The sequence below is a fragment of the Littorina saxatilis genome, linkage group LG11 (genome assembly GCF_037325665.1).
Source record: "Littorina saxatilis isolate snail1 linkage group LG11, US_GU_Lsax_2.0, whole genome shotgun sequence".
In the NCBI taxonomy this organism is placed as follows: Eukaryota; Metazoa; Mollusca; class Gastropoda; order Littorinimorpha; family Littorinidae; genus Littorina; species Littorina saxatilis.
Genome location: NC_090255.1, coordinates 36,492,237 through 36,498,664, shown reverse-complemented (window position 1 = coordinate 36,498,664; position 6,428 = coordinate 36,492,237).

Below are 6,428 nucleotides of genomic sequence, written 5' to 3'. Positions count from 1 at the left end.
CTCTCCCCCCCCCCCCCCCCCCCCCCCCCCCCCATTCCCTTTTCTTTCTTTTTTCTCTCCTTTTCTTTCTTTTTACATTTAGTCAAGTTTTGACTTAATGTTTTAACATAGAGGGGGAATCGAGACGAGGGTCGTGGTGTATATGTGTGTGTCTGTCTGTCTGTGCGTGTGTGTGTGTGTAGAGCGATTCAGACCAAACTACTGGACCGATCTTTATGAAATTTTACACGAGAGTTCCTGGGAATGATATACACGGATGTTTTTTTCTTTTTTTTCGATAAATACTTTTGATGACGTCATATCCGGCTTTTTGTAAAAGTTGAGGCGGCATTGTCACACCCTCATTTTTCAATAAAATTGATTGAAATTTTTGTAAAGCAATCTTCGACAAAGGCCGGACTTTGGTATTGCATTTCAGCTTGGTGGTTTACAAATTAATTTATGACTTTGGTCATTAAAAATCTGAAAATTGTAATACATTTTTTTTATATAAAACTATCCAAATTTACGTTTATCTTATTCTACATCATTTCCTGATTTCAAAAACATATAAATATGTTATATTTGGATTGAAAACAATCTCTGAAAATTAAAAATATAAAAATTATGATCAAAATTAAATTTCTGAAATTGATTTAAAAACAATTTCATCTTATTCCTTGTCGGTTCCTGATTCCAAAAACATATAGATATGATATGTTTGGTACAGAAACGCGTGCTATGCAGCACAGCGAAACCACTACCGCGCTGAACAGGCTCATCAGTTTCACTCCGTTTTGCACAAGCGGCGGACTACGGTCATTGTGAAAAAATGCAGTGCGTTCAGTTTCATTCTGTGAGTTCCACAGCTTGACTAAATGTAGTAATTTCGCCTTACGCGACTTGTTTGTAGTTGGATATGTGGCTGAAAGGATGAATGTTTGTGAAACTTCTGTCAAAGAAGGACAAAATTCCAATTGATTGGTTAGACATTTTTGTGACGTTTTTCTGATGCATAATGTTCATCGGGTAATATACCAAAGAGAAACCGAAGATGCGTTTTCTGAAATTGCTCTCTCTCTCCATTTTCTTTTTTTTAACCGCAAACTTGTTGGCACAGAGGCTTTTCCAAAGGGCTATTATGAGGATTTTTTAAATTGTTTATCATTGAGTGGTGTTTGGTGTGACTTATCGTGGTCAAGATTGCAATCAAAACGTTACGGTGCTATAATGTACACACGTTACGAGTATATCTTTACTTTCACAGCAATGTTGACTGTGACATGACAAAAAAAGACAGTAGTAATGCACAATTTTTGGAATTTTTGCGGCTTAAGCCACTTCCTTGTCAAGTACGCGAGTTGTTTTTGTTTTTTGTTTTTTTGTGTGCTAGCCAGACAAGAATTAAACATGATTGGGTACAATTGTATTAAATACCAAAGGAGTCATCAGCAGTTGTCAACGAACATGCATCTAATGGGAGAACAACATATGCAGCTGCCATGTAACGTCTTCGCTGGGCGAGCACCTCCGGAGGCATGCTCGCATATTCTCACAAAATTCTAGCTTGCCTCGACATGGCGAGCGGTCCCCAAGAAACGCTACTTCCTAGCTTGATTTGCCATATTCGCCACTGAGAAACGGGTCTCTGGACAGACTCTAGTGGTCTGTACTTCCTTTAATGTTATCCGTTACAACCCAATGCAAGTATTCAGTGGAATCATGTACTTATCTACAAAAGGAATGGGAAATTAAGTCTATATTTCAATCAACAAAGACTGCTCTGGGGTTGAGTTGCAATGAAAATATTCCCATTTTAGCAAACCTCAGAAGCCCCGAGTGGTTTAATTTTGAGGAATTAATGCTGTTTTATTAGTGTCTTAATTATCCTCTTTTTGTATTTTAACTATGTGCATATATAACATATTTTTTCTTCACTTGCAGTTGTGTTGCTTGCACTTACTATTCAGCTACTTAAATCCATGTAGTTTTATTTCTTTTGAATGTTTTCTGTTTCCTTCCTTAAATCTTTTTTTTATGAGTGGAACATATGAAAATGTATTGATGTATTAATAACCCCTTTTTATAAGTGAAGAATGCAGTTAATTTATATTATTTTCAACTCATGTCCAGATACCTAACCTCACGTGAACATTCTGTCACATCTGCTGCCATCGTCTCCTAAGGAACTGACAAATAATTTTGAGAACAAATTTTGTCTGGGTGACTTTGATACATCAGCGTGCATTTCCCTCCGCGGGCCCCTCCGTCTGGAACTCCCTGCCGCTTGAGCTTCGCCAGAGCCCCTCTCTTGAGGCGATCAAGTGTAGGTTGAAGACTCAGTTCTTCCCGTAGCTGGCTGCGACTTTCATGCTCGACGTGATGTGTTGTGCCCCAAAAGACATTCTTGTGCTGTGCTCTGTGAGAGGGATTTTCTTTGTGCTTAATATTATTTTGTTTGGACCTAGCTATTGATGTGTACATTGTTGTTAAACAGTTGTTTGTTGTATGTTTACCAGGGTTTGCTAGTGTGTGATAGGGTTCGTGTCCGTCTGAAGATGTTAGTTTCTTTGTTAGTCCTGTGTTGACAACTCTTCGACAAGCGCTTAGAACTGTACCCACGGAATACGCGCTATATAAGCTTCATATTGATTGATTGATTGAAAATTACTCGTAAGGTCACTGCAAGGCTGTGTATGGATAAGTGGGCTTTACTGTTGTTTCTTATAAGACACTTCAGAAAATCTATAGAAACAGGATTTATGTCAGCCCAGAAAATGGGTCTCGGTAGTCTAAGACCGCAAAAACATATTCTGTCAGCCACCATGACTCCTTTCCACCAGCGATCATTGACAACGTGTCTTACCTCACAATCAATGTGCATTTCAAAGGCGCAACTGAAAAAACTGACAGCGTTATTTCCTGTATTGGTCTTATATTTGGGCAATGGAGGGGGGGGGGGGCTTGTTTAGATGATTGTGTGTTAAACAACCGGTAAGCGTTTCTATTGTTGACAAAAGTGCCTGATACTATTGTGCAGACAATTCTGTCTGCATTATGTTGTATGCAACAAAACATACACGGCTTTTACGCACTCATACACAGATAGAGGCACATTTTCTAGTATTCCAATAATTTATAAGAGCATTTATAATACCTTCTGTCACTCTTGTGCATGCAGAGTTCTAGATCAAGACCCTGAAGTTAAAAGTGCAGCATTTCTTGTCTAATTCTTTCATCAAGAAGTCATAATTTGTAAATTTTTAAAAATATTGCACCAAAGTTAAAGGGTACTCTGCACTGAATTATGAAATATGTATCCATTGAACACTCAGACATGGGACTGGTCCGAATTTTATCGGAATTCCGATATTTTCCTTAGCTCACAGACCATTCTTGAGATCGATGCAAATTCGTTGAGAAAAAAAGGGGGGGGGGGGTGGTGGTGGTATGAACCGTTCAGCCGAAGCTGTCTGCGTCTGAAGTCAGTGCATTCGCACCCCAGCACTCGCGTAAACCTATAGCAGTATCATGGGTCGCGTTTGATTGGCTGTCAATCTCTGACGATTATTGCCTAGGCCTAATTATTCACCGATGGCGGTTTGCGGGTTGTTTTGATTGGCTGTCGATCTCCAAACGCCGAAGGTGAAAAAGGTAGCCTCATGGCGTCTGGATTCCGTATTGTTTTGTCGGCTGTGGAAGCTCTTGCGATCGACGACCAAAGTGTGAAAAACAAGTGGAAAGCCAACTGGCTGTCAAAAGAAGTGACTGTCATTTATTATCAACAAGAAAGAAAGGCGCCAGCTCATTGGCGACAGTATCGCCAAGATATCCATTCCCGGTCAGGCCGTGTGCACGTGGTGCGACATTGGCCACTGCGTGGTGAAATACGGACTTGGTGGAAAAAATGTGTTGGTTCTGAAAGTTTTCAAGTAAGTTTTGTGTGTGTGTGATTGTTATAATTACACTTTTGTTTAAAATGCTAAAACATATTATTCTTGTGCTTTTTATAGCTTTTTAAAAAGGCATGATCTAATTTTTTTGCTATCAGGAGAGGCCCCAAAATGGCCTTTATAATTCTAACATTCATTGTCCGTCAGGGGGGCTTTGCCCCCCTGAACCCCCTACCAGGGCGTTGCCCCTGGACCCCACTGGGCCTATGCGGCCCCTGGACCCCGGCTTACTTTCCTACTTTTGGAACATTTGCTGGTCTCATGTCTGAACATTGGATTTTTCTTATTTGAGCTAACTGTGACGTCAGAGGCGGCTAACACTAACATTTAGGCTGCTGGTCTAGACTACAAAAGAGTGCATGATTATTCGTGTTCATGCTGTTTAAAATTGTAGAAAGAATTCTTACTAAAAATGGATTGATACATAAATGCTGTTTGTATTTTTGACCAAAATATGACAGTGACACAGATCTCGAAAGTCCTTTTTCAAATTGACCGCTCAGGCAATCTTGTAGACCAGTTCAGCTGTTACTGATCTGTGTAAAATGTCATATTTTGGTCAAAAAAATATGAGCAATATCAGTAAAGTGGTTCAAATGCAAAGAAACAAGCATTCGGGTGTGTAACTGTCATATTCAGTCTAGAGACATCCTGCTTGCTGCCGCGCGAGCCGAGAACATTTTCCCTCTTTATCTTCACTGTGCAGGCTGCAAACCCCTCCGCGCGTTGGGGTTTTCAGACACATCAGACACAGGGTGTATTTAACATAATTATGCGGATCCATCACTGGGACTTTTTTATTTAGAATTGTACACTAGTCGCACATACACAAACATTTAGTTACGATCCTCACAGATTTTAAAATGAAGTCAATTGCAAATTTGTTTCATGCAGTTTCCCACCACCTAAAACACTGCTCAACGATTTGTTAGGGTCTGTTTACGCACAATGTGTTAATTATATATGTTAAAATTGGTGATTTTTGTCTGAAAAACATGTTTTAGGGTACTAACTCCATTCAATTGCTTGGTCAAATTGTAAACATTTTATATGCATCCTGATCTAACCATGCAGGAAATTTGACTTATGTTTAAAATCAAGTACATTGAGTTGGCTTTCTGTTCCTTATAATTAACTCAGCTAAGTAAGCCCTGTCTCTGTTTTTAGATCTATGAAAATGGACATTAAATGTCCTGAATAATCATGAAAACATTTTCCCTGTATCTAATTTTAGCAAGTATGTCATTCATAATGCACTTTGACTAGGATATATCTTTTCATGTGTTTTTATATATATATGAATATTGCTTAATTACATGTCTTGTAAACTACCTAGTAGATTGGATGTATGAATTGTGTAGCTCAGGCAGATTTTAATAACTTATTTGTATGTGAGAATGTTATATTGTTATCCAAAGCTATCTTCATGCTTTTTTTAATAGTTGAAATCCAGTCAGCAGTTCTGCTTTTGGTAGACTTAGTTTAATTACTTTTTTTTAGTGCATATTCATTTTAAAAGATTCCGGGGGCACATAAGCAAGTGTTTGAACACACCAATAATATTAACCCTTAGGCTGGTTTCGCGCTACTTCACGTATACTGTCACCTGGTTGTCACAACATATGTCGCGCTACTGGCTCAGTCTGCTTGGTCGGTTCCGATTACCTCCCATTGATGCGAAAACCTATATGACAGTTTTTCTTTATTTTTCTCTCTGTTAATTCACCAGTGGCTTATATGTAACATGTGTTACAGAATTGCACCAGTGTAAGGGTTAATTCATTTTGTCTGAAGTAACTATACACGTGTGTCCTTGTAATGTTCTGTTCTGATTGCTTTTGTTTGTTCCCTTCAAAGTTTGCTTCATCATTTTCACTTAAGTTCCTTGAACTGTGACCTAATGCCTTAGGGGGAAGAATTTACCCGATGCTCCCCAGCATGTCGTAAGAGGCGACTAACGGATTCTGTTTCTCCTTTTACCCTTGTTAAGTGTTTCTTGTATAGAATATAGTCAATTTTTGAAAAGATTTTAGTCAAGCAGTATGTAAGAAATGTTAAGTCCTTTGTACTGGAAACTTGCATTCTCCCAGTAAGGTAATATATTGTACTACGTTGCAACCCCTGGATCCCCTAGTAAGGCTAGGCGCTTCGTGCTGTCGACTTTAATATTACTTACAAAATGTCAGCCTTTTTTTACTTTTTTCAATTCCAATGCCTGTAATGCTCAGAAGACAGAACCTTCTAAAACGAAAATATTACCGCGGCTCATTGAAATTGTTCAAAATCTTGTCTTGCCATCCATTTTGCAATATTTGTTGATGAGTAAAGTGACATGTTTATTACACTGTACTAGATATCCTGCGGCTGATGGGGTCTATGTCGACCAAAAGAGTGGGATTCCCTGTAGGTGGACTTCCTGTACGGGGATAATCCCACAGGTGGGAGTTCCTGTAAGCTTTTCACCGATCTCGTTGAAAGTCACGTGATGCTTAGCGA